General features: G+C 43.0%; 2 protein-coding genes across 13 annotated transcripts in view; both read left to right on the top strand.

The window, feature by feature from the left end:
* RBMS1 (RNA binding motif single stranded interacting protein 1) overlaps nt 1-3,322 on the top strand; it is a 209,717-nt gene extending 206,395 nt beyond the window's left edge. For all 10 annotated transcript variants that reach the window (XM_013051988.2, XM_013051989.2, XM_004743929.2 and 7 more), the window contains one exon: nt 644-3,322. The gene's annotated coding sequence lies outside the window, so the exon portion shown is untranslated. The remainder of the gene's footprint in view (nt 1-643) is intronic.
* Nucleotides 3,323-17,601: 14,279 nt separating this feature from the next.
* The window catches only part of ITGB6 (integrin subunit beta 6), a 126,502-nt gene continuing 117,117 nt past the window's right edge, over nt 17,602-26,986 (top strand). For 2 of the 3 annotated variants that reach the window (XM_004743927.3, XM_045066833.1), the window contains exon 1: nt 17,607-17,857. The gene's annotated coding sequence lies outside the window, so the exon portion shown is untranslated. Of the gene's footprint in view, nt 17,858-26,986 lie in introns of all 3 variants that reach the window. The other variant, XM_004743928.3, reaches the window with a different exon arrangement.

Genomic DNA, 26,986 nt, shown 5'->3' on the forward strand with positions numbered 1-26,986 from the left:
CCGAAGGCAGCCGCTCAACCCACTGAGCCACCCAGGCGCCCCTGATTCTGTTATCATAATGGTACTTAGAATAGCTCAGGTTTGGTCACACCACCTTAGTATGGCCAAAGAATCCTGTGTTATTGAAATGCTAATATCTTGTGGATTTGCAGATTAGCCCAAAAGAACAGTGCCTTGTATTGAAGTCAAATGTGTATAGTTACTTTCTCATTATCCGTACCCCTCCCACCTTAGAAATTTGTAACAAATTAGTACACCGAGTGTCAAATTTGTCCTGCTGTACATGCATCCAGATTTATATTGCTTTCATGCTCACAAGTGAAAGGAAATACTGCCAAAGATTTGGCTTCATCTGGTATTAAAGAGGTGCAATATCTTGACTATGAATTTAATGTCCATATCCTTCGATCCAAAGCTCTGGTTGCTCTGATCTAAAGTATGCTGCAGGCCCCAGGTTTGAAAGGTGGAGTCAGGTTCTAGAAACTACCGTCTGTCCCAGCATTTGTTGGCCTACCACCAGTGACCAGCACCGTCTTAACTTTCTCAAACCTGTATACCACTGAAACGAGGAGGAGGTTACAGAATTCTGTGGTAGATTACACCAGATGTACAAAAGCATTTATGTTTTATTTTTCTCTTCCAGATGTACATAAGGGCGTTCTTACATGAAGAAGGGTGTGAAGGCTGAACAATCATGGATTTTTCTGATCAATTGTGCTTTAGGAAATTATTGACAGTTTTGCACAGGTTCTTGAAAACGTTATTTATAATGAAATCAACTAAAACTATTTTTGCTATAAGTTCTATAAGGTGCATAAAACCCTTAAATTCATCTAGTAGCTGTTCCCCTGAACAGGTTTATTTTAGTAAAAAAAAAAAAAAAAATCAAAAAAAACAAAAAACAAAAAACAAAAACAAAACAAAAGATTTTTATCAAATGTTATGATGCAAAAAGAAAAAAAAAGGAAAAAAGAGAAAAAAAAGTAAGAAAAAAAGAAAAGAAAAAGAAAACTTCAATTTTCTGGGTATGCACAAAGACCATGAAGACTTATCCAAGTGCATGACCGGATTTTTGTGGTTTTTGTCCATTTTGTGTTTAATTTGCGTTTTCTTCAGCTGTATGCAGTGGGCTCTGATGTTTAAGTAGTCCGACATCCCCCCCCTGGTGTTCCGTGCTTGCGAGTGTGAGTGTCGCTGTATCCAGTGTTGCCCTCCGCGTGTCTCTTCTTAGCTTCTCCGTTTTTCTTTCAACGTAGTGTGAAGTGTCTTCTCCTTTTCTATGAATTCCAATTTGCCTTAACTCCTTTGATGCTGTAGCTGTTTCAGTAAAAGTTAGTTCAAACTAATGATGTAGAACGCTTTGACCAAATGAGCTGGTCTATTATGCCTTGTAAAACAGCAGCATAGGGCTTTTAAAAGGTAGTCAATAAAAGTTGCTGAAATTTTGGCTTTTTTAAATATGTAGTAGGTGTTTTTAATGATTTTTCACATAATGTGTAAGGTAGTGAAATGCAAGAAGGGAAAAATGTTTTGTGTGAAACACATTTTCTGACTGGGGAACTTTTAATAGGGTAACTTGTTTGTAAGGCTGTTCGCCAACAGTTTCCTCTGATAGTTTGACTGATTTAGGGTATCTGCTGTATGATGCAATGTAAAGTCTTTTTTGCCTTTTTTCAGGAAAAAAAAAAACTAACTTGATGTTCTAGATTTAGTGTAGGTAGCGTTGGGGTTGGGGGTGGGGAGGGGGGGCGGGGCGGGGAGTCACCGAATGTTTTGTCCTTCCTTTATACTAATGATAGTGCTTTAGACTGAGAATTACGCCTGAGATCTGGCAAACCGAAAAACGTTGCTATTGCAACTAAATGGCAAAAGCTAAAAGTAAGGATTTTATCTTCAAACATAAGCTGAGGTAGGAATAGAAGCAAAACGATTGGCTACTAGCTCTCTCTATTACATAAATTTGAGAAATCAAAATTACTTGGCACTTTTAAAGGTAACTTCACCAAAGACCGAAGAGCCAGTAACCAGTAGCTCCACCTTCTCTCAGCGTCATATCTTCTGTGCTCTTTATTTTTGCCGGACCAGTTTGCGGTTAGGAGAATGTGCCTTTTTTGTACCTTTGCATTTAGGTTTTATAATTTTAATTGATGTATGGACACACACCAACAAACAAAAAAGCATGAAGGAAGATTTGGATCCAAGCAGTGCCACACTTTACATCATCACTACAAGTGTTAAGTGTAAAGAGAAACCAATTTTGAAACTATGAAATTCCTGATTCATAAATACACAGTTATTTCTACTTTAGTACATAGAAGATAATTCACTGTTATTGAAGCTCTTTTATTAAGACAGTTGCATACGTTTGAAAAGCAATGGTAAATTAAGTTGTCTTCCAAAACTGTGTACTTGTCTGGTCAACTGTGTGTGATCAGTTATCTACCTCAGAGTCTGTTTTCTTTTGTGCTGGGACAGGTTGCTGGCCCTCCCTGTTTCCACAGACCAAATCCTCCTAGCTCAGGAGCTAGGGCTAAGCAGTTTTTTCTTTCAAGTATTTCTTAGTTCTTAAATTTTATGCTTGTATTTGATTATAGATGTCAGTGACATTTCATAGTTTCAAAAGTCCTTGCTGCTCTGAGAAGTGTAGATTCTAGTGAAAATTACATAGTCCTAAGAGAAATGTGTTTTGTTTTTGTTTTTGTTTCCTTTTTTAAAGTTGTGGTATTATTGGTTCTATGCTCCCTGGAATATTACTGCTTTGTGAAAGTCCAGACCGAACGCAGCGCCCTCCTTGTATCTAGTACGTTTATAAACCTGGGTCTCTCACTACTTGATATTTTTGCATTAGTTAAGACAGAAATTTGATAGCTCGGTTAGAGGGGAGGGGAAATCTGCTGCTAGATATGTCTGAATTAAGTGCCATACTCGTCTGGGTAAGATTTGGGAAACATAACCTCTGTACATAAAATAAAAAATAAAAAATAAAAAAAAATCAGTTAAACATCACATAGTAGACAGCCATTAAATTATAAAAAAAAATTAATTTATGAAGAAAGACCTTTTGTACAGATTGAAAAAAAAGATTTTCATAGAGATATCTATATGATCAAGAGAGTTAATTTTTTATTTTTGTTTTACTAGTGCCACAAACTTGCCAGTGGTAACTTATTTGTCCGGTTCAAGATAACTCTGTAGTTTTCCTTCCTAGGACTTGTTGTTAAACGCCAAAAGACATTTTTGAACTGTACATTTGATCAGATTGTTAGCTTTTTCTGTTTTATTTCTTTTGAAAACCTTTGAATAAAAAACATCTGAAATTTTATTTTTCCTGTCAGTTTCTTTTAAGTAGGTTAAATGTGTATCAGAATTTCATGCATTTCATTCCTGATCTCTTCCTTCGGCTCGGGCAGGTGGTTTAAAAGTGAGTCGAAAATTATTTCAGATTCACTGTGTACTCAGAATACAAACCTTTCCAGCCCTCCTCCTCTGGTAATTTAAATCCATGTGTGGGAAGCAGAGACATCAGCCATCATGTCAGCCAGAGTCTACCTTTGGTCTGTTCTGAAAGGTCAGAGAGCCAGACCTCTCTCCTACCGCTACCCTTTGACTGTGTCACAGACCAGCTAGAGAACGGAGTAAAAACGGTCCCATCCGTGTTGAGGAAAGGGGATAAGGATTTCAAGCTGATCTTACCCATGCCTTGATGACGGGAGCCTTCCTCGGTGACCTCGCTCGGCTGTTTCCCGCAGGAGGCTCTTGTGGAGCTTGCATGGAGGAGAGAACTCCTCTCTTTGCCAACTGATGTACCTCGTGAGAGGCACGTAGTATAGGAAATTGAGTCCTTTACCCAAGGCGGCTTAACTGTTACAGTGTTGTCATACAGAATGCTTCTGCTACCCAAGGGCTGTCGCAGTGGTGAGAGGAGCAGGCAAGAAGACCCCATACTCCACCCATTTCCATACACCTCTCAGCCAGGTGAGGCGTGGGGGGCGAGGAGGACAGAAGTGGGGTGTGGAGCAGGTAACTTGACCAGGGCCAGGAAACCCCGGTACTGAATGGCTCATTCAGAAAAGGAAACGTGGCCCTCTGATGGGTGCTGGAGGGAGAGGGATGTCGCTGCAGGTGGAGACCGCAGCCTCACCACGACACGCACAGGGTGCCAAGGATGGAGGCTGCGTGGTCTCCTGTCCCAGGGCTCCTTCATACGACCAGCGACCGCAGGCAAGAATGCTGCGCCTTCCGGGCTGCCAAGTGTCAGGTTTTGTCTGTCTTCTGTTCTTGTATTTTAGGAAGGCTTTCTGTCACTGGAGTCCCGGGGCATCCAGGGGCTGCTGTTACATGGAAACTGGTGAACACTTTTTCCAGAGCACCTTTTCTGCCTGTACAAGAGCAACAGGCACACCGGGTGATGGTGCTTCATGGTGCCGGGGGCGGGGTGGCTACCACTTGGGCGGAGAGGAGCTGCGGTGGCCTGGCGGGGGCGGTGCGCTGCTCAGGTCATCCTCGGGAGCAGGATCTGCCCCCAGTCTGAGATGGGCTGCGACCCAGCTTCTGGCGTGAAGGGAGGGCAGACGCTCGGGACGTGGCTCCCCGGCTAGCGAGCATTTCCCCCTCTCTACTGGCTCCACTGGAGCCCGAATTCCACTTCTTAAATTTCCCAGACACCGATTTGAAATCCGCTGGTTGAAAGGCGGTACCTTCCAGCCTGAGTGGGGCTCGAACAAGGTGCAGATCTGACTGATCTCTTCATTCCACTAGAGTAGCCTTGGAGTAAAGGTCCTGGACCTGTCATCAGCCCCTCTCCCTCGGACACCCACAGCTTCAGAAGATGTCAAGTAGGTGTAGAGGGAGGAAACTCTGAGCTCAGGGTTTAAGAAAAGCAGGGCAGTTTGTTCCCACATCAAAGGTGATGAGACAACCAGCCCTCCGTCGTCGCCGAACTCAGCCCCTACCAGGCGCCGATCACAGATGGCAGCGGGGAGTGGGGCTGGGAGGTGGGCGCCCACCGGTCCCAGCAGGCAGTTCTTGGCATAGCCCTGTGCCCATCCCTCCGTGTGGGATCAATTCCGAGAAGCTTTGGAATTTCCCCTCTGAGAGATGGCTCGAGAGCGTCTTGCTCTGGCTCTTGGTAGGGCCGGAGTGTTTTAGCTTGAGCCACTAGAGGGAGGGGTACGTTGCTCTTCACCTTGAGCAGCGAGCGCTGGGGCAGGAGCCGGGCCTGCCCAGGCACAGGGCAGGGCCTTGGAGGGTGACTGTGGGGGTGTATTCGGCAGCTGCAGACACATGCCAAGGGATGTAAAGAGGTCCCGAGTCGGGGAGTAATTGTAAGAACTGATCTATAACCACCATTGCCTGATGCTGGTGGCTCTTTCTCATTGGGAAGGAACAAATGCAACTTTAAGGTTCAAGGAAGCTGGGGGCAGGGGGGAAGCCAGAAGCCTTGCCAGACCTCATGACTGGGAGGAGCAAGAAAGCGCTGGCAGGTCTCTGGGCTGCTCAGAATTGAAAACAGGTGGCATTGGATTCAATACTTTAATGCTATTATTCATTCCATTTTCAATGTGACCCCACGAGGCTGAGATTTGATCTAAGTTCTTCCATTGCTCCTTGGTACAAGATATGGATTGTAAATGAGACTGCAGGTGGCTCCTCCGTCTAGTGTCCCTGGATCCACTTTCTCTGCCTGAATGCTTCCAGAGACAAGGCACTTTCCACCTCACCTGGCATCCCCTATCTTTTTGGAACAGCTCTCAAACAGGCTTAAAGGAGTCAAATTGCAACTTTGTAATTTCTACCTCCCGGCCCTAGTTCTGCCAACTGAGTTGCTACAGAGTAAGTCAGTCCTTCCCCATTCTTGAAAAGACCGAAGTATATTGATCAAACGTAAGAGCAATGACTAGGAACTAGAGGACAGAAGGATGTGATTTTAAAGGGACAGCACAAGGGAGTTTTTTGAGGATGACGAAGCTATTCTGTATCCTGATTGTGGTGGTTACACAAATATAAGGGCTAAAATCCATAGAACTGTATATTTCCCAAAAACATCTTTTCATGTATGTTCCCTTATAAAATAAAATCTTTTAAAAAGAGAGAATTTGGTCATTCTTCAAATGAAGACAATTGCTGGCTCCGTGATTCTTTGGGTTGAACATTCCTTGTAGCTTGAATATTCAGCTCTGGCTCCACACTAGGCACCATCAGCTTAACTTCTCGATGCACCACATGTGACTCGGGTCAAAACCTAGAACCCCAGGAATAGTCTGGGCCTCACCTACCTCTCCTGCACAGCCCTATCCTTCTATCACAGGTGAGATGGTTTCCATCCTGACTTCTCAGACACACCGCTGTTGTTAAAGTTTGTAGCTAATTGAAATCCTTTTGTTGTTTTTTTGGTCACGATAAGTAAAGAAAGACATGCAATGGAATATTACATAGTCCTTTTTAAAAGAGATTTTAATGGCATGAAAAACAATAAGAATGACAAGTGTTAGGTACAGAACTGTAGATAAAGTGTGTTCATAATTAGGAAGCAATATTTAAGTATAAAAGATGAGGAGGTATTCCAAAACGCTTAGCTGTGGATGGAAGGATATTGGGAAGTTTGTATTTGCTCCTTTATACCTTTCCAAATGTTTCCGAAAACATAATCAGGGAGGAAAAGGATTTAAAAAAGAATGTTGTCCTATCATCCTAAAATTATCCTGTCCTATCATCCTGAGATTATAAGTCTCCATGTTTATTACATACCAATTCAGCGTGTATAATTTTTTGCATTTAAAAGATACTGCAGCAGACATCAGAGGACACAAAGATGACATGATGTGGTCCAGGTCCTCAAGGGACATTCTTAGGGGACGCACAAGCATATGAGTGCCAATATAGCAAGGATACGTAACAAAAGCATGACCTAAATAAAGAGGGGCAAGACCACCTAAACACTCTCTCCTGACATTCTTGTCATTTCCGAATTGCCAACCAGTTCCGTTTTTACCGATCAGAATTCACTCAGAAGCGGCTGCTTCCCTCAACGGTTCCTGCGCCTTCTGAGAGGTGAAGCTGTCAGGCAGACAAATGAAGTCCTCCGTAAATCTGTCATTGCCAGAATGGAACTAGGAGCAGATGTCCAAAGACTTGATGTTCCTTTGTCACTCCTGCTGTGAAAATATCGGAATGTGTAACAAAGTACTGTTTTGGTTTGGGCTGGTTAATCAAGCCAGGTGTAGGATATGTTTTAAATAGCCTCATTTTAACTTTGTTTACCCTCTGTCAGATGTTCTGCATATGCTAGATTGTGGATTTGCAAACACCTGTGTCGTTTTCTGACCCAACCCCAACCCCCACCAGAAGTTGAAAACTCTTTTTTATATTTATTACTTTCTTCCCAGAAGCGTAGGCAGGAATCCCATTATATCTGCTTTGTTATACACTGTGCTTCGACACAGACCTGAGGCCATGAATATTGTTCCTGGCACTCTTGCCTCTTATTTTCTTACTTGAGAAATACTGAAGGAACATCTTTGATTCTCGCTATATAATTTTTTCCCTCGTGTTTAGTTCTGTCTCAAAGAGAACACTTTCTGTTTCCCTCAACTTTTACTCTTCCAGTGATTCTTTTGTCTCTTTATTTGGTTTATAATTTTTTAATATACAGAAGTTTGAAGCAATTTATAGGAAACACAAAAAGCACATTTAAAAACCAGTGCTTGGGGGGTGCCTGGGTGGCTCAGTGGGTTAAAGCCTCTGCCTTCGGCTCAGGTCATGATCCCCGGGTCCTGGGATCGAGCCCCACATTGGGCTCTGCTCAGCAGGGAGCCTGCTTCCCCTTCTCTCTCTGTCTGCCTCTCTGCCTACTTGTGATCTCTGTCTGTCAAATAAATAAATTAAAAAAAATTTTTAATATATAAATAAATTAAAAAATAAAAATCAGTGCTTGGGAGGTTAACAGGGTCCTAGGATCAAGCCCCACATCGACCTCCCTGCTGGATGCAAAGCGTGCTCCCTCTCCCGTTACCACTGCTTGTGTTCTCTCTCTCTCTTACTGTGTCTCCCTCTGTCAAATAAATAAATAAAAATCTTTAAAAATAATGTTTCTCTATTCTTCTCTTAGATGACCCCTGAGAGATGAGGAGAGTGCATAAGGAATTTCAGGGATGTTGAGGCACAGCCCTTTATGACCCACCATAAACACAAAATTTTTCATGTTTTTTCCTCAATTAGTGGGAATTTTGTGTTCCCCCTTATAGTTTTCCCATTTTCCCCCAAATGGTTGTACCATCCCATTCATTTATTAATTTTTTTTTAATTGTAAAACACAAAAGTTGTGAGTACACTACAAAGAAGCTTTAGCCTGATTTGTTGGAGAGCAGCTTACCAACCCAGGGTCCACTGTCCTCTACAAACAAGGACATTCTCCTACATGACTACAATACAACCACCACAAGGAAGAAAATAACACGAAGACAGGACCAGCTATCCAAGCAACGTCTTTGTAATCAAAAGATCTGGTTCAAAATCATAATGTTGCAGTTAGGGGTCGTGTCTTCACTTTCCTTCAGTCTGAAGTCGCCCCTCCGTCTTTATTAGACTTTCATGAGTCCGGGAGAGAAAAGAAGATAATAGAAACCATTGCCTGGCATGGCCCTCCCAAAGCCCAATCTTTATCCGAATGACCTCTTTGTTGCATGTGCCCCTGTTGCCAGCCCTGCTCTTGTAACTTCGTCCCCTGCTTAAAATCCTGCACCAGCCTGCCATGATGAATGCCTTGCTCCCCAAGACCTCATTTCCCCCTCCAGCCACACCCCATCTTGATCTTTAAAATCTCAGAAAACTTCTATACCCTACACCTTTGCCCCTTTTTGTCTGACTTCTAGAATATCCTCCTCCACGTGGATAACTCTATTTATCCTTCAAGAGTCAACCCAGTATCTAATCTTCCTGAGACTAATTAGGCAGATTGGGTCCCTGTGACTTCCACCCAAATTGAGAAATAAAATATGAGGCTCCTCTCGGACACCCTCTCCCCAGTGACTTTTCACAGCCATGAACCCCTCTTCCCACTCAGCAAGTAACACTACACACACTACAGAGGATTCCCCGCCTTGCTTTTCTTCAGGTTTCTGCTACCCAAATAGGCATCCCTAAAACCCACAGTTGGGCTTTGCCTGTATTTGAACCTCATGTAAATGGCATCGTGCATTAGCTATTTTGTTGTGTCTTGCTTCTTTCACTCAATATTATATCTTTCAGATTTCATCATGTGTTTTTGCACAGCTGTAATACATCGGTATGGTGTGTATTCCATTGCATGAACATACCAAAGTGTGTCCATTTTATTTCTGATAGACATGGGAGCCCTTTCCAATTCTTGGCCTAGTGTCAACGCCCTATGACAGAAATGCTCGCACCTGTCACTTGGCACATTCGTGCATGGATTTCTGCAGGGTCTATGCTCAGGAGTGAAACTGCTAGATCACGGGTATGCCTAGCTTCGGTTTTACAAGATAATGCCAAAATATTTTCAAAGTGGTAATCACAGACCCTAGGATCAGATGAAATAACTTTCTTACAAAGACCTCTAAGATTTCAAAAAAATAAATAAAAACAAACTAACAAAGCTAACGTGAAAGCCAGTAGTAAAAGCCCAGAGGGTCAGTGGGTGAGTACTGGGAAAGATCAGAAATCAGGGTGAGGAGCCACAGCTGAGGGGGGTCCAGTCTTCACAGGCAGGGTGGGTGCTGGGACAAGGGTATGAGTAGAATAAATGGCTTCTCATGGTGAACGCTGAAAAAGAGCTTCCTTTCTTTCTACTGAAAAGAAGGAACTGGGCTTTGCCAACAAAGCTGGATGCCTTGGATGTAGTGGCTTCCACAGACAACCATTGCCGCTGGGGGACTCACTAGGCTACTCTTGGGTGGCACCCACATCTCCCCCATCTACCCAGTCCCACTGGCTCCCCCCCACCCAGGCCCAGTAGTAGCCTCCACTCCTGGCCTGACCTCAGGGAGCATGGGTCTCTCACAGGCTCGGCCCCTCAAGCCCAACGAATCCCTGCAAGTAGCCTGATGTTACCACCACCTGGGAGGGATGTGGAAATTCTTCCGACCCTCCACTCCTCATTCACTGACAGAACTTGAGAGGGTAGGGCAGATGGATGGTATGTCTGGACATTATTCTGATGCTGAAGCTGAAGGGGTACCCGTATGTCCTCCTCCTGGCTGTATGGAGAAGTTGGGACCGTGTCTTCATCTTCTTTGGGTCCTTCCTTTTCCCAGCCCCACTCCCGAGCCTAGCAAAGTCCCTCACACACAGGGTACCAAGCCGGCCACTTACCCAAACAGCAACTCTATAGCCCCTGGGGACAGAGGAGGTACCCCATCTTAGAACTCCGTGTGTACTGGTCTTAGGACTCTATACCGCCACCTGCCAGAAAATCATCAGAACAACCAGACAGCTCCACAGTGACCACAGGAATGTACTCCCCCAGAGTTGTTCTCACCATAACCCACAGTCTGTCTGTCTGACAGGTAAAAATCCAGGTTCTACTCAAATCTCATGTTTGCCAATAATTCCAGACTCTTAAAATGCAGTTTACCAAGAGGTGCTAACAAGGAACAATTGTCTACAAGAACACTCATTACTCCCTTCAGGCGAGAGACCCACAAATAGTTCGGATCAACCAGAGACTGCTGGCAAAAGGGGCTTGATTGATGTCCTGAAATGGCCAGTGACAGATGTGAATTTTGCTATAGCTTAAAGATTTTTTCCATGTGGAACTCGAGGGGCTGAGAGTTTGAAGACTAGAGTGGACACAAATCAACGTGTATCCTTCCAGTTGTCTGTGTGAGGGTCTGGGACAAAGGGACTGAGGGCGTGTTGACCAGGATGACCCTGAGCCTGGGTCACTGCACAGGGTCATGCAGGGTGTGTTTGGCTGGGGAGGGTACCTCCTCTGTCCCCAGGGGCTATAGAGTTGCTGTTTGCTATGCACTGAAAGGATTGCTTATTCCATGGACGCCACCTTTCTCTCATTTGACCACCCACAGGAGATGTCTTTTTCTAATTCTCACAGGGGTAAGTGCTGTGCAAGACATTCATTGTTGCCACAAAGCCAAGCCTCATCTCAGCAGTTCTCTGAAACTAGCATTCCGGTGCTATCCTCATGGCTCATCTCACCATGACTTCTTTCCTTCCATGTTAAATTATTTATAACCCTATGGGGTCAATGACATTTCTGTTTTCTAAGCTCAGCACAGTGACTTGGTGAGCTGGGTGTTCTCTCTTTTTTCCTCCAATTTGTTCTTTTTAACTCTCGAGGTCCTAGAAGACTGACCTTGGGGGGAGGGGGTAGCATCAAGCAGGATCCCTGGCCTCTGGCTTCCTTTGGGTTTGGCCAATGCCAAGTCCCAGCAGAGAGCTGCTGGACTGGAGGGAAGATCCAGGGAAGCTTATTGCCCCGGCTTCCTCTGCGTGGGCCACGGGTTGGCTTGGTCCCTGTCATGGGTTGAATTGTATCTCTTCCCTCCCCCCATAATTCGTATGTTGAATAATATGTCCTGGTACCTCAGCATGTGTCTGCATTTGGAGACAGGGCTTTTAAAGAGGTAATTAAGTTAAAATGAGGTCATTGGGTGGGCCCTAATCCAATGTGATTGGTGTTGTCATAAGAAGAAATTTGAACACAAACCCACACGCATAAAGCGAAAGCTATGCAAAGACACAGGGAGAAGATGGTCATTTACAAGCTAAAGAGAGCAGCTTCAGAAGAAACCAGCCCTGCCAGCACCTTGAGCTCGCTTGGACTTTCAGCCTCTAGAACTGTGAGAAAATAAATTTCTGTTGTAACAGCCAGCCAGTCCCGGTACTTTGTTAGGGCATTCTGAGCTAACTTACTATAGTCCCTCTACCAAAATTGCAGGGGCAGACCACACTCCTGCTTCTAGAAACGCAGTTCTCTCCCTAGGCTTGGGTCACCGCTCTGTCCCCAAGATCCCAAGCCTGGGGGAAGGAAGGAAGGTCTCCCTGCTCTCGCTGCCCCCACTGGTTTCCCTTTGCTACCCACCTTCATTAAACTCTCTTCAGCTACCTCATCAGCGTGCCCCAGGAGTTACTCACAGGAGCCTTGACCCATCTCTTGTCTCTCTCACAGTTTGCCTCAGTTGTTCCTACTGTGTAATCCTACCTCCTCAAAACACACCAGAGCAGTTCACGAGGCACTGTTTGAGGGTGAAATGGACCCTCTGCCACTGTACTTTGTTAAAAAAAAAAAAAAAATTGAAATCTATGATGACAGGAAGCTGTTGGAAGATGCAACACCGTGGTGAGCCTCGCCAAAAAGAAAGACTCCAAGTCTGTGCAACCCAGGTAAAGCTGACATTGTACCAGTGAGGAAGAAAGCAGCTGTTTGAGAAGTCCATGCTGTGGAGAGACTACTTAGCAAATGGACATTGATAATTGTTTCAGCCACTGTCTAAGTTTGTTTCTGAAAATAGTGCTTCCTCTGTGAGAAAATTCTGGTATGTACACATATTTAATACTGGGAAGTGGGATTTTTCTAAATTATTTAAAAATCATTCAAATGGATAATTTCAGAGGGCTTCAATCATATCTATCCCTCTAATTTATCATGTATCTATTTATAAAAATGTGCGTCAACTAGGCTCCCTTGCCTTCTGACTTTCTCTGGGTTTGGTCAATAAGAAGCACTTTAGATTAGAGAATAAGAGCAGTTGATTGATGCTAAGGAAGTTGGAAATTTATTGGTAAATTTTCAACAGAACCTTTGCATTAGCTGGTGTATGGGGCCAAAAACCCGAGTCACTGATGAAGTAATTACCGACGACAGTGTGCTTCTTGCATTATCTTTGGAGGTTGTCTTAGCCATGAAAGTCACTAAAACTGGGGATTAAAATACACTTCGCTTAGACTCAGACTTCTGAATCCTTATCACCAACCTTTTCAAGTGACATATACTCAGCTCCGTCACATGTAAATATGAAATGAGCAGATGACATGAATAGTGTAGTAAAGCAAAAAGGTTTTTTTTTTTTTTTAATACCAGGAAGAAAACACCGAACTTAATATTGTTTCATCTTTTAAAATTTTCTCTTTGTGTGGTTTTTTTTTTAAGATTTTTTATTTATTTATCAGAGAGAGGGGGGTGGGGAGAGAGCAAGCACAGGCAGACAGAGTGGCAGGCAGAGGCAGAGGGAGAAGCAGGCTCCCTGCCGAGCAAGGAGCCCGATGTGAGACTCGATCCCAGGACGCTGGGATCATGACCCAAGCCGAAGGCAGCTGCTTAACCAACTGAGCCACCCAGGCGTCCCTCTTTGTGTGTTTTTAACTAACGTATTACTTCAATACTACATGTATATTCATGAAAAAATAACAAGTCTTGGGAGTGTCTGCTTAAAATCTTTTACTGATTCTGGCGAACCATCCAGAAAGCTTGGAGACCACTTAGCATGAAAGTGTAAGGGGCTGGAGAAAAACCAAAAACAAACAAACAAACAAACAACAACAACAACAAAAACACACCAGTGGACCCAGAATCTTAGAACTCCAGATTCACAATTCTGTTTGGTTGGAACCATTTTCAAGAAAACGAAGGGGGGAAATAGGAAAGAATGTGTGAGGGAAGGACAGCCAGTGCCTACAGCTTTCCACGTGAGCTAGGACAGTCCATTCATTTGGTTGAGCCTTGCCTCTCAGAGAGTTTTGGAAATATTTGGAATGTCGTGGGAGGCCCAAGGGACCACCCAGTAGTAAAAACCTAAACGAAAGCCTTCCAAAAGCAACAAGCAAGGTCAGCCCCTCCCCGGCTCCACCTCCTGGCCAGGGCTGAATCCAAATCCACTTCTCAGCACTGAAAGATGCCCCAAAACAGTTTCATCTCCCTACAGAAGGTTCTAGAGGAAATTATCTGAATGCTTGAAAAATCCAGCCTTCTCTGCAATTATCTAAACGGAGCTGCTGAGTGATGTTAACAAGACATCCTTTCTACTATCCATATTCAGAGTCATATCTGTGTGAAATAAGTATTGGGGATTTGTTGTTTTGTCCTTAATGTCCATTAAACGGTGGTGTGAGCAGCTGTTAATGGGATTTGTCATTTAGGTAAGGTGAACCTATCTGAGTTTTGTTAAACTCCATTATTCAGCCTCCTTAGTTTACAGGAGACCTTCTAAATCTCAAGAACCTCCAGCTGAAAGGAATCACAAACTCCTTGGCCCAAGCCACACACTGGGAGGCCAACACTGGTGGACATCACTGTTGTACTCCATCCTGGGACCTCCATCCTGGGGTTTCCTGCTTTCCACCCCTGCAAAGAATAAGATGGCTGCATGATTGCAAGTCATTTTTCCGTGATGACCTTCCAAATGGATACCAGGGGCATCCACACCCCCTCCGACCAGGAGGCACTTGCCATTTGTTCACATAGTACATTCCAGCAAAACTCAGCTTTTCACTGTAAGCACACACTTTGATCCGTTTGGCTTTTTGACAAATGAAGGTGAGGGCTTGGTTTACTAAGGCTCGCCTACTCTCCGGTATAATGCCAACAGGTTATTGGGCCTTGTGGCAGGCTTGTCTGTCCTGTTCTGTCACCAGGGCAATTCCCATCTTGGCTGGAGAGCTGAGAGTGGAATTTTAAGTATGAATTTCCTTGTGTTTATTAGACTAAAGTCAAAAGTCCACATTCTGCTTTAGATATGCGTGAACAACTTCCACTGAAGTTACTCGTGTATATCTGAGTTTAGTTAAAACTCTCCAACACTCAGTTGCCACTAAATAACATTCCTCTTTAAAACAAACAAGCAAACAAACAACTTTGTAATGTGCCTGTGGGAGTGAGAAACAGCATGTGTCAATTAACCAAAAATTCACTGAGTTTGAGGAAAGGTTCAACTTTTAAAGGAACAAAGCCATTTGGACAGTCCTGTTCACTTCCACCTCTATACGTACCCCATGTAGGCTTATGCTGGAGGCTCACTCGCCTAGACCCTCCTGGCTTTTAGGGGCAGCTGTGGAAGAGTGCAGCACACCCGCCTGGATTCAAGAAGCAAGGTCACGTCCTAGCTCTGATAATAGTTGTACAAACTTGGGCAAGTCACTTAATCTTGACCTTGTAAAGTTATTGTGTGAATTCAGTAGATAATGGGTGTTAAATTTGTTTTTTGGTTCAAAAGTATTTTGCCTGTTTTAGAAGGAAAAAATGTAAACAAATAATCAAAATCCCAATAAGGATGGAGGCAGTGGGGAGAAACGGAGAGTCAAACAATGGTAGCGCAAAGATGTGTTGGTATAATTCCCATGGAAGGCATCCACAGTGCACATTGCATTATTTAGATGCAATATTTAAATGAGTACGTAAAATTGTCTTCTTTGATCCAATAATTCCACATAGGAGAATTTGTCCTAGGAAATACAAAAAATAATACTAGTAATGATGATGATGAAGGGCAACCTCTTTGTATAAACATCTTCTTTACAAGATTTCCTGTCACGGAAAACAACCTAAATTTTAAACAAATAAAGGAATGTTTAAGCATACCATTACAGGCTTAGATGATGCTTAGAGTAAGTTCTTACTATGATAAATGAATTAAACAATGGACTCAAGGCATGCATTCTGTATGATCACATCCTTGTCAGAAAAAAACAAAAGCATTAAAAAGAGCCAGAAGGGAAAAGAGCAAAATCATCAACAGTAATGGGTAGAAGGAAGCCAGAAGTTGCTTTGGACAGGACTATATGAACTTTCGACCCTCTTTGCATTCCTAATACCTTATACATAGATGACACTCAGGACATACTAAGTATATTTTTTAAGTGCTCTACCTTAGCTCCTAATTAACTAATTAACACTCTGCTCAACTAACTTTCCAATTGATCAAAGCTTTACCTTAATTAGCCCTGTGAAATAGTTTTGAAATATTTTTCCCAGTGGTTTCTTCTTATTTTTCCATTCAGCTATCTGTAAGATCATAGACACTCAGGAACTAGTACATTTGGCTCTTGGTCAAATAACAAGAGCTTGGATTTAGCCACTGAAGTATCACAAGGCGCAACATCAAAGGAATTTTCCAAAGTTGCTCCCTACATACAGCCCGGCCCATGTCATTTGATTCTCAAGAATGCTGAGCCCAGCAGCAGAGCAGCCGGGGATGAATGCCCGTGGCAGGGAGGCCAAAGTATGCATTTTCATCAACGGGAGAATGGGTACAAGCCAAACAAGGAACGGACGGTACACTTTAATGGTAGGTGGCAGTTTTCAGAGAAAACCTGTCAGTGTGTCATAGCGAATTATACATAAGGAGGGGGAAACAATCATTAAAACCTCCTTAATTTACAGAAATAGAATAAAGCATCCAAAAGAGGCAACTGTGTCTCCTCACAGATGAGTTTACTTAAATGAGCAGGCTGAATTAAAAGCTCCTCGAAGGTTCCTTGGGATCATAAACGTTAGAAATGAAAGGTGGTTTGTAAATCTTCTAATCATCCACCATACACAAGACACACATTCTTTATAGACAAGGAGAGAGCTCAGAGACTTCAGGAATCTTTCTGAGATCAAATAGGCAGTAAACAGTAGAGTCGGGGTTCAGAACCCGGTCTTGCGGCTCTCGGTCGATCTTGTTTCCATGTCACTCAAATGCCACATGGCTTGAAAGCCGCCAGACCTCCACCCACACCGCCAAGTGTGGCACAACACAAAGTGCTTTGGAGACAGACTGAGGTTTAAATCCTAACCCTGTCACTTACTAGCGTGTGACCTTGGGCAAGCCAGCAAATCTTGAGAGCGAGGCCATCGGCCCACCCCAGAGTGCGGGGGTAAGAATGTAGTGAGGTAATGCATCTCCAGTCCTGAGCGGGGGGGGGGGGGGGGGGGGGGGGGGTCTGGCCTCTCACGCCAGCTCTGTGAGTGGCACCTCGCAATACAGTCATATGACCTCCTTGAAGGCCAACCCACAGCCCCGCAATTTTGGCCTCAGCCTCCGAGGAAGAGTGTGGTCCAAACACTCCACCCTACTTCACAAAAGCGGTAGGGGTGTTGCTTCTCAGCTGTGCCCAACAGGAACAAATCCAATCCAATCTGGATGGTTTAGTGTTTGGCACCATCTTTAATACTAATCTCATCAGTTTTTATTTTCATTTTCTAGTTTCTCCAAACAAGCCATTTTTAGAGGTTGGCGGCTTGAAACCAGAGCTGCCAATAAGATAGACTTATCTTGAAAGCACCAGGATCCTTCTGAAGGAATATAAATATAAACAACACACACGCTACAGGAAAATCTGATAGGAGTTTGCTCGTTGGTTTGGATGCCAGCTCAGCTCCGAACTTGCCCTGTACTATTTTGGAGTATTAAAATCTATATGTGTTTCATGTCCCAGCCACCCTGCCATCCATTAGGTTTGAATGTCCTTTGGGGAATGAACTTGATCCCCGCCAGCCCCCCTCCCAACCCCGCCTTACTTTTGGTCTCTCTCCAGAGCAGCGAACATGCTGGCATAGTTCTACCATTTGTCAGCCAGAAGTCTGGTTACACATTTGCTCGTCAATCTAAACCTAACCTATTCTCATACGAGCACTTGGGGTTTCATGTAAATCAACCAGACATTCTGTCATTCACCAACAATATCTCTCCATAGTAGACTACACCAATGTGCCTCCATGAAATATTTCACTATGTTTGTGGAAGAAATATTCAAATGAACGTGCTTTTTCAGGAATGGTGACACCAGAATGTTCTAAATCTGTTCATTACCACAAGGATAAATGGTATTTCTGCCAAAGACTTGATAACGGGTGCAGTAATGCATCACAGCACTTTCTGAAATTAAAGGTCTGCCCTGAGAGGTAAGTAGTATAATGCATGACTAACAACGCAAACCCAAACTTGGGAGCTAAGTTTTCCTTGTCCGTGTAATCGATCGTTTCCGACAGATGCTGCCTTAGGAAGTTCCTAACACTACTTCTAGCCCCTAGGTATTAACGTCCAGGTGAGGCTGACCCCCGGTTTGTAAAAGGGTGTTTCCTTATTAATTGAGCATGCTTTCTTGTGATTTTTCTTACATTTGAATTCACACACACTTTTCACAGCTGTACTTCAAAAATCTGCTATGGTTTAAGGGCAGTATTTCATGGAGTTATTAATTCATCATTAAGGAAAATATTTTAACATTAGTTGAATAGTGTCTTAAGCAGCTTTTTAAGGTACATGTTTCTGGTTATAGTGATTAATTTGTTAATTCTCTGAATAATGGGCAGTTTGACTCTGGCCTTCACTAAGTCTTTTGGCATTTTCAAGAGGTCACAAAGGAAATATAGAACTGGGAATTTAAACAAGAAGAATTATCAGTTCTCATCGAAATGTGCGTGACATTAGGTCAGTTAACTTCAGTGTTACTAGATGATAAAATGATGTTTTATGTAGACCTAATTCATGAGAACTATGGAAAAAATGAAAAGGGGAGCGCTGCCAGTCTAGGATATTTATAAAGAGCTCATTTTATTCCTATAAGTATCTGAAAATGCCTGGTATCATTACTATTCACTTTGAGCACTGGAAGTATGACTATCAGTGCTATAAAAAAAAAAAAATCCAATATCTTTGAACCGTTATCCATCCAAAGAATGCATCCTCTAAAATTAAAGACTCACAGAGTTCTATCATATTGGCTGTCAACATGCCTAAAATGGACAGAATACAGATTCTGATCAGAAAGTAATGGTTTTCCTTTACTGTTTTGGATTCTGAATAGGCTCAGCAGATCATAGTTAAAGTTTTTTAGCACTGGGTTTCAAACATAAAGTCACTTGGTCACAATATAAAGATTAGTGTGTACCTAAGTGAAATTCTGTCCTTGGGGAAATGCAGAAATACCCTCCTTCTCAGTCTCTTCGTTCCTGTGCATTCCGAGGTGGCCTTTTCCTCTATCTGACTTACGCCCTCTAGTGTTTTCTGGATGAAGAACAAGAACTAAAGCTCCATTTTTACACAAAAAACGTTATTGCAATTTCTCAATATTTTCCCCAGTTATCATACACAAAAACACACTTACCACCAGATGTTTTGATGTGAACACTGAGTGACTGCAAGGATTTTTTTAATTTATTTATTTTACAGAGGAAGACATCACAAATAGGCAGAGAGGTGGGCAGAGACAGTGGGGGAAGCAGGCTCTCCACTGAGCAGAGAGCCCAATGCGGAGCTCGATCCCAGGATCCTAGGATCATGACCTGAGCTGAAGGGAGAAGCTTCACCCACTGAGAAACCCAGGCACCCCAGGATTTTTTTAATCAGAGAGTCTCAAACTTAAATTCCTGTATTCCAACCTCCGCTCCCCAAAGCCAGTATTGACTTCTAATCTGTCAGGGTTACATTCCTTCTCTGCCTTTGAACTCTTATATTCTAATTCATTTTTATTGTGATAATCAGAAGGGGGAAAGAATCTCTAAAGAACTAAGGCATGCAAGCAGTCATTTCTTTGACATACGTTCCAAGAATAGAACATTGACGCTTTGGTTCTTCTAAGTTACCCAAGAGGTTCAAGGAGTTTTGCCTTAAGAGAAAAGTGATGAGTTTTTTTAAATAGCTTTATGGAAACACTGCATATATTCTGCCATAGAAGCCCTTAATCAAACCAGGAAGAGTATCTTCTTGGGAAATGTACTGTTTATGGGCACTTTTTCTTTACAGAGAAGAAAATATACTTCCAAAGCTGTCAGCTGCCGTTGCTGCAACTTTGGAAACCAGCCACAGCTGATGTGAGAGCTAACTATAGGCCAAGGTCATCTGGGGATCTCCCCAGCCTGCTTACAGAGGTGGCACCCATGCCTCATTGGAGTGCATGGGTTTGCCAGTCCAGCCCAGGGAGCTATTTTCAGTTGGAGTTCCCACAAGCAGGCCCTTGATCGTCCTTCATGCAGCTGGCAGTCACTTTTATACTTAACCATTCTCAACTATCATCTGCTTGATATACTGGCCTCTTTTCCCCTTTATACCATCCTGCCTGTTTCCAGAACCCCCAGAGGGGGTTCCTAGGTATGACCAATGTTAATATTCAAAGTGACCTTTACTGATCTTTGTTGAACAACTCAAAACTTACTGATGCATATGACTCTACTTGGTCAAATCACTTCAGCCAAGTGCCAGAGCAGGAAGCCCTCAGGCTTCTTGAGCTTCCCCCTTTACTGCCATCATCCGCCAGCCTCTAATCCCTGCTCTCCTCCTCCAAGTCCACTGTCACTACATTTCATCCACTTTTGCCTAGATTGCTGAAATAACTTTCCAACCAATCTCTTGCCTCCAACTCACCAACATTCCACCACTGGTTAGATTTCAACATTACAAATCAGAATACATAACTCTTTTTTTTTTTTTTAATATAAGATTTTGTTTATTTATTCGAGAGAGAGCATACCAGAGAGAGAGAATGCGAGTGAGTGTGCGCAAGCACAAGCAGGAGGGAGGGGCAGAGGGAGAGGGAGAAGCAGACTGCCCCCCAGTGGGAAGCCTGATGACGTGGAACTCAATCTCAGGACCCTGAGATGGTGACCGGAGCCTCAGGAGGATGATTAACCAACTGAGCCTCCCAGGGGCCCCTGGAGTGCGTTACTCTTCTGTTTAAAACCATTCCTTAGTTCCCATCACCTACCAGATAAATCTGATGCTCTCTAGATTAGCATTCTGCCTCCTTTTCTAGGCTCATCTCTTATCATTCCCTTCATGCCCTCTTTCCATCACTCCCTTCATCACATAAATACCTCCCCTCCCTCAAACCCATCATGCTCTCCCATGTCTTCAGATCTGTCTAGGGATCTTATCTCCATAGTGATCTTCTATATTTATTCCATCAAGATTCAGTTTGAACATTATCTTTTTGATGGTGCTTTCCCTGACACTCTCCCAAAGCTCCCCACTGAGCTCATACACACGTGTGTGCACTTGTCCCTCCACCTGTGATGCTCCATAGGCCACTGTTGACTCTTGGTTCTTGTATCAACACACACACACACACACACACCTCACAGACACACAGATTTTGGACTCTATAAGACTATGAGGCTCTTTATGTAAGGATATTATATTATTGATTTTTTGTGTGTGTTTCCAACATCCACAGCCATACTTAAAGCAGTATATACATTTTGTTGTATTAATAAAAATAAAAATCTCACAAACAAATCATCCAGTCACATTCAGAAAAGGGTATTTTAATTTAAGTCCTGTCTTTACCTATGCCCTTTGTTAAACAGAACTTGATTTAGCAGGTTTCCAGCTGAGTTGTGGTCTAGGGACCCATACCTGTGCTTCAGGAAAGTGCCAAGAGAAGAACTACAAAAATATTGGGGACCAGGGAATTATGTCAGAGGAAAACAGTCAGGAACAAGGATGTGCTAGAGCTGAGCTGGGCTGTGCTCTCCAATGAACACAGTTCAATTCTGGAAGTCTTTGGAACCAAAGGAGCTATTAAAATTGAGACAGACACCATGTATGGTTCATGCATATTGTATGCCTCTAGGCTTTCTCTTCTCTTACTTACATCCCTTTATCCTCTGTTCATCCATGCAAATTCTCAGCTTAGATAAAGACTTAACCTGGTAACTTTGACTACAAGATCAATTACAAGCATGGTTCTTACTTTTGCCTTTCTAGGTTAGTTGGCCCCCACTGCTCCCACAGAGTTCTTCCCAAGACAAATACTTCTTCAAGAGGCACCAAGGTTGAACTAATCTCTGCCTACCTTAGGTGATATTTGGGAGTCACAGTTTATGACCCACAGTCTTCTCTGTACCTGCTTGTCACACCAAGTATCAACATGCCTTAAGCTCTGCTCAAAACTCAAGCAGATGTTGATCCTCAGTAACTGAAAACTTGACTCCTAAACTCTTCTGGCTCCATATCTAAACTTCTCTTACTCTTCGTCTTTCAAACTTTCCATTTTTTCATTATCTTATTATTTTAAAATAAAGTTCCTAAGCTTTGCTTTATGTGCTGGAGCTATGGCGTGGGCAATAAACGAGATGAGCACAGCCCTTCTCTCAAGAGCTTGCCGTCCAACGATCTCTCTGTTGTCCCTTGAATCTGACCTATATGTAGGAATCTGCCTATGTGCACTGACTATGCTCATGCCTGCCATCCCTCGGGGACTGCGTGAATTCTTATAATTCATCAAGATTCCATTCAAGTCTTCCCACCAATGCCTGGTGTTGTCTCTCTCTTACAGCAGGGCATGTTAAGAACTGGCTAAACTCCATATCTAAGGATGCTGTTCCAGTGATGATCTAAGAAAGCCTCTAGTAGTATCTCCAAGGGCTCTGTCAGACCTACAATGTGTATCAATTGTAGATTTTGATACACAAAGAAAGGGCATGTTTACGCCTTATGTGAATAGCATGTGTGGGTAAGAAAGATATCCAACCACAGAATCAAAATGTATTCGTTATCTTTTGCTACATAGCAAACCACACCAAAACTGAGTAGCTTAAACAAGTATTTATTATCTTAGAGTTTTTTGAGTTCACAAATGCAGAAGCAGCTTAGCTGGGTGTTCCTGGCTCAGGGTTTTTCATATAGCTTCAGTCAGGATGTCGGTCAGGACTGTAGTCGCAAAGCCTTGATTCGAGTAGAGGATCTGCTTTGAATTGGGCTCACTCACATGGCTGTGGGCAGGAGACTTTGGTTCCTCACCATGAAAGCCTATCAATAGGCTGCACAGGCATCCTCAAGACATGGCAGGAACATCCCTCAGAAAGAGCAAGCCAAGAGAAGAAGGAAGTCACAGTTCCCTTAGGACTTAATCTTTAAAGCCACCCACCATCACTTCCACTTTATTCTATTTATTAGAAAGAAGTCACTAGGTTCCCCTGTACTCAAGGAGGGGAATTAGGCTTCCTTAAAGGAAGGAGTATTCAAAAATTTTGTGAATATATTTTAAAAACATGGAAGCTGCTAAAGAATCTTGAAGATTGGGGCTGTGGGCTACTTCTAATCCTAAGGTGTGAAAGACACAATTTCCTAGCAGTCTGAATGACAACTCTTATGAGTTTTAGTCAACAGAAGTCATTATTATAAGCCTGCTCCAAAACTCAATGAGATCCTAGGCCATATGAAAAACCAGATGCCATCTGGGGGTGAGGAAGTGAGTCATGCCTATTCTACTGTGTTGGGGTAAGATCAGAGCAGAGAGCTGTACTCACTTTGGGGTGTCACATGGAGGCACACACCGGGGCCCATGTGGGAGACAACAAATAGGGTGGTCAAGAAATTTCGAATCTTGTCTTATAAAAGGTTGTTGAAGGAACAAGAGAAGTTTAAGTCAGAGAATCCCTAGGTATGCTGTGGTCATTATGCTCAAGAACATGAAGAACTTTCATGTACAGGGATAGGCTTGTTCCATTCTCCTTGTGCTGCAACCGGAACCAGTGGGCTGAAGTCATGGGAAAGACACTTTGGATCGATGTAAAGAAGGCATTTCTAAAGTCGAAACTTACCTAAGGTGGAAGCAGCTACCTTCAAAGGTGACTGGTATTATCAGAGGCATTGAAACAGTCAGAGGGCTGACTTGGTGTGTAGGAGGAGGAAACTAGTGCAGTGGCCTTGCATAGAGATTATGTGATCTCACAGGCACTTTCCTCATGTCACTGTGGAGTTGTCATATATCTCAGCATGAAGTAAATTCATAGCAGTACTCAGACTCTGTTCTTCAACTGGATTGGAGAGCAAGGCATGTTTTTGGTTTTTCAAACAAGGATCACTAACTAGTTCACATTTCTTTGACTTGGAAATTTGGGCTAGCCTCAGCTGGTTGGTTCTTCTGCCAGTCTCATCTAGGCCAGATAGTTGATGTAGGATGAGCCTCACTCAGGTGACTGGTGGGTAACAAGTTGTCACTGGGGCTTTGAGCTTCTTTTTATGGTGCTTTCATGGATCCAGGGAAGCAGGAGCTGGTAAGCCACAATATGCCAATGATTTCAAGTCTCTACTTATATTATGTTTCCTAATATTCAATGATCAAAACAAGTTACATAGTCAAGCCCAGAGTCAAATAGATTTCTTGATGGGAGGAGTGCCAAAGAGGCCAGCACACAAGAAAGGTATTTATGATCATTTTGCAATCGACTACAGAGACCTTTTCAAAATTACCTGAATGAAGCCTAGATCTGATTTTGGAGACCCCTCTGCTTTCCTTGAGAATAAAAACTCATCCATTTGTGCATTACTCTGCATAATCCAGACACAAGAAGGGTGTTCTCTCTGTCATGGTGAGCCCACTGCCAATATGGAGTAACCATTACCCAACAGCCAGGTACGAAGAGCTCAGACCATACCTATGAGTGGACAAAATGGGGGAAACCCCAGCCTTCAGGAGGAGCGTCCCAACCACTTGGGGGAAACAGAAGGACAAAACAAACTTAAAGACATCTAAGGGACCAAAATAGCAACATACTCCATGACCTGTGGTAGGGAAGAATGGTGTTTTTGAGGAATTTGAAGATGTATTGTGGGACCCCATTTTCACTCAGCAAAAGAGCAACATGGTGCTTAGTAAGTGGCAGCTCCCTGGTAATAATCCCCAAGCTATGCATCTGGACACAGTCCCACCACTTCCATGGAGCTTTTCCAATTGTTTCTTAACATTGAACTCTGCCTTTGGTGGCCATTTGAATTGGCACTTGCCCTACTGTTGTCTTATAGGAGAGTCGAAGAAGATACCTTTGTCTCTATTTAAAAAACGTAAAAAACTAAAGACAGACCAACAGGGCTGTGATTTTGTAGTGAAAAGACTATTCCTATGTATTAAATATACAAAGAAAATGTATCTGTGTCCAAAAAAATACCTTAAGGAGCTGTCATGTAACAGCTTCAACCTTCATCCATTCATGTTGCCTACCTGGCCCCTGTAGTCCTCTGAGTTTTCCACTCTTGATGAACAAATATTCACTATATTTTCCAAGCTAAGTCTTAAATAACTTGTAAGATTTTGCTTCTTTCTGCACCCTTGGCTTATAAGTGTAAAATGAGATGGGGAAGTTTTCAAAAAATATTTGATTGACCAAATGATAGCATGGAGTCAAGTTTTGGGGAGAAAATAAAGATGAGGGGAAAGGACTCCCTTCTTCATTTAGACACTGTTTTGGCAAACCCAAATGGCTGATTCACATCTAATCACTGTATTTTAAGCAGGGACAGCTGGAGCTTACTGCGTGCCTCCTGCCCAGTCTTGATTCTTTCTATGAAGGCAGGAAACAGAAGGGCTCTGCGTAGAGCAGTCACAGACACAGTCAGAGACAAACCACTGCCATGGAACGTCACAAGGAAAGGCTTGTTGACCCAGTGATGGCATTTGGGAACCACATGGAGGCACATGCTAAGGACCCTGGGCAGCAGCCCTCTCCCTTCATCTTTTGGGAGTGCAGGCTGAGGAACAAGGCTCCCTCAGTTTCCTAACAAATGACCTATTTCAGTGAAATAAGAAAGGGAGGGGCGCCCCACAGGTGGTCAGTCAGTCGTGTGCCAAACTGTAGCGATGTCAGTATTTCATGCCACTCATTCAGTTTAACAGAAACTCGCCCTGGCTTTTTCCCACCCGTTTTAGTGAGATTGCAGTTGTAAATCAGCAAGAGTGTCCTGGAGCCTCCTGCTTCAGGTGGCTTGTGGGGGGCAGTCTAAGAGGGAGAATCTTCAGAATAATTTAGAATGTGAGTTTAAGAGGAAAGGTCAGTTTTGCTACTTAGAACCAGAGAACTGCCAAACTTGGCTATGAAGAGATGCTCTAAATGGAGCCTTGGCATTTGAATTTAAAATATCTTAAAAACACGGTAGTGCATACTTGTACTACCATGGGACTTAGTTTGAGTTCTCAGCTCTGACCTCTGAACATCCTCTAAACTGGGGAGGACCTTTAATAAAAATCCTCTTTGGAGTGGTAAAATCCTTTTTCACTCATAAGAAGAGTTCCATTTGTAGCTCCAAGAGGAACATAGGGTAGGTGTTGTTTATTTCCCACATCCTCCAGCCCCTGGCAACTACTTTTCTACTCTCTGTTTCCATGAGTTTGACTTCTTTTGTTTTTTAAAATTCCAGATGTGATGGAACTAGAGATTATATTACGCTAAGTGAAGTAAGTCAATCAGAGAAAGACAACTATCATATGATCTCACTCATATGTGGAGTTTAAAAAACAAAACAGAGGATCACAGGGGAAGAGAGGAAAAAATAAAACAAGATGAAACCAGAGAGGGAGACAAACCATGAGAGAATTTTCACTATAGGAAACAAACTAAGGGTTGCTGCAGGGGTGGGGGGCGGGGTAGAGGGATGGGGAACTGGGTGATGGGCATTAAGAAGGGCACGTGATGCCATGAGCACTGGGTGTTATACAAGACTGATGAATCACAGACCTCTGTGTCTGAAACTAATAATACATATATGTTAATTACTTGAATTTAAATTAAAAAATAAAATAAAATTCCACATCTGAATGATAACCATGCAGTACTTGCCTTTCTCTGTCTGACTTATCTCACTTAGCATAATGTCCATCTGTGTTGTCACCAATGGCAGGATCTTCCTCTTCCTCATGGCTAAATACTATCCTTTTGTGTGTGTGTATATATATATATATATATATATATATATATATATATATATGTGGGTGTGTCTGTGTACCACATCTTCTTTATCCATTCATCTTTTGATCGGTGGTTTCCACATCTCAGCTATTGTGAATAGTGCCACAACGAACATGGGAGTGCAGGTATCTCTTCACTATCCTATTTTCATTTCCTTTGGATAAGCACCCAGAAGTGGGAGTGAGTGCTGGATCAAATGGTCGTTCTAATTCTTGTTTTTCCTAGTCCTACCTCTTAATAACAGTGGCAAGGTCCTTTGGGAAGTAATTTAACCTTTCTGGGCCTTACTCCATCAGTAAGAGATGGAGTTCTTTAGGAGAGTAAATGAGAAAGAATTTTGTAAAGTGT

The sequence above is a fragment of the Mustela putorius genome, unplaced genomic scaffold (genome assembly GCF_011764305.1).
Source record: "Mustela putorius furo isolate JIRA1106 unplaced genomic scaffold, ASM1176430v1.1 tig00003869_pilon_pilon_pilon, whole genome shotgun sequence".
Taxonomy (NCBI): Eukaryota; Metazoa; Chordata; class Mammalia; order Carnivora; family Mustelidae; genus Mustela; species Mustela putorius.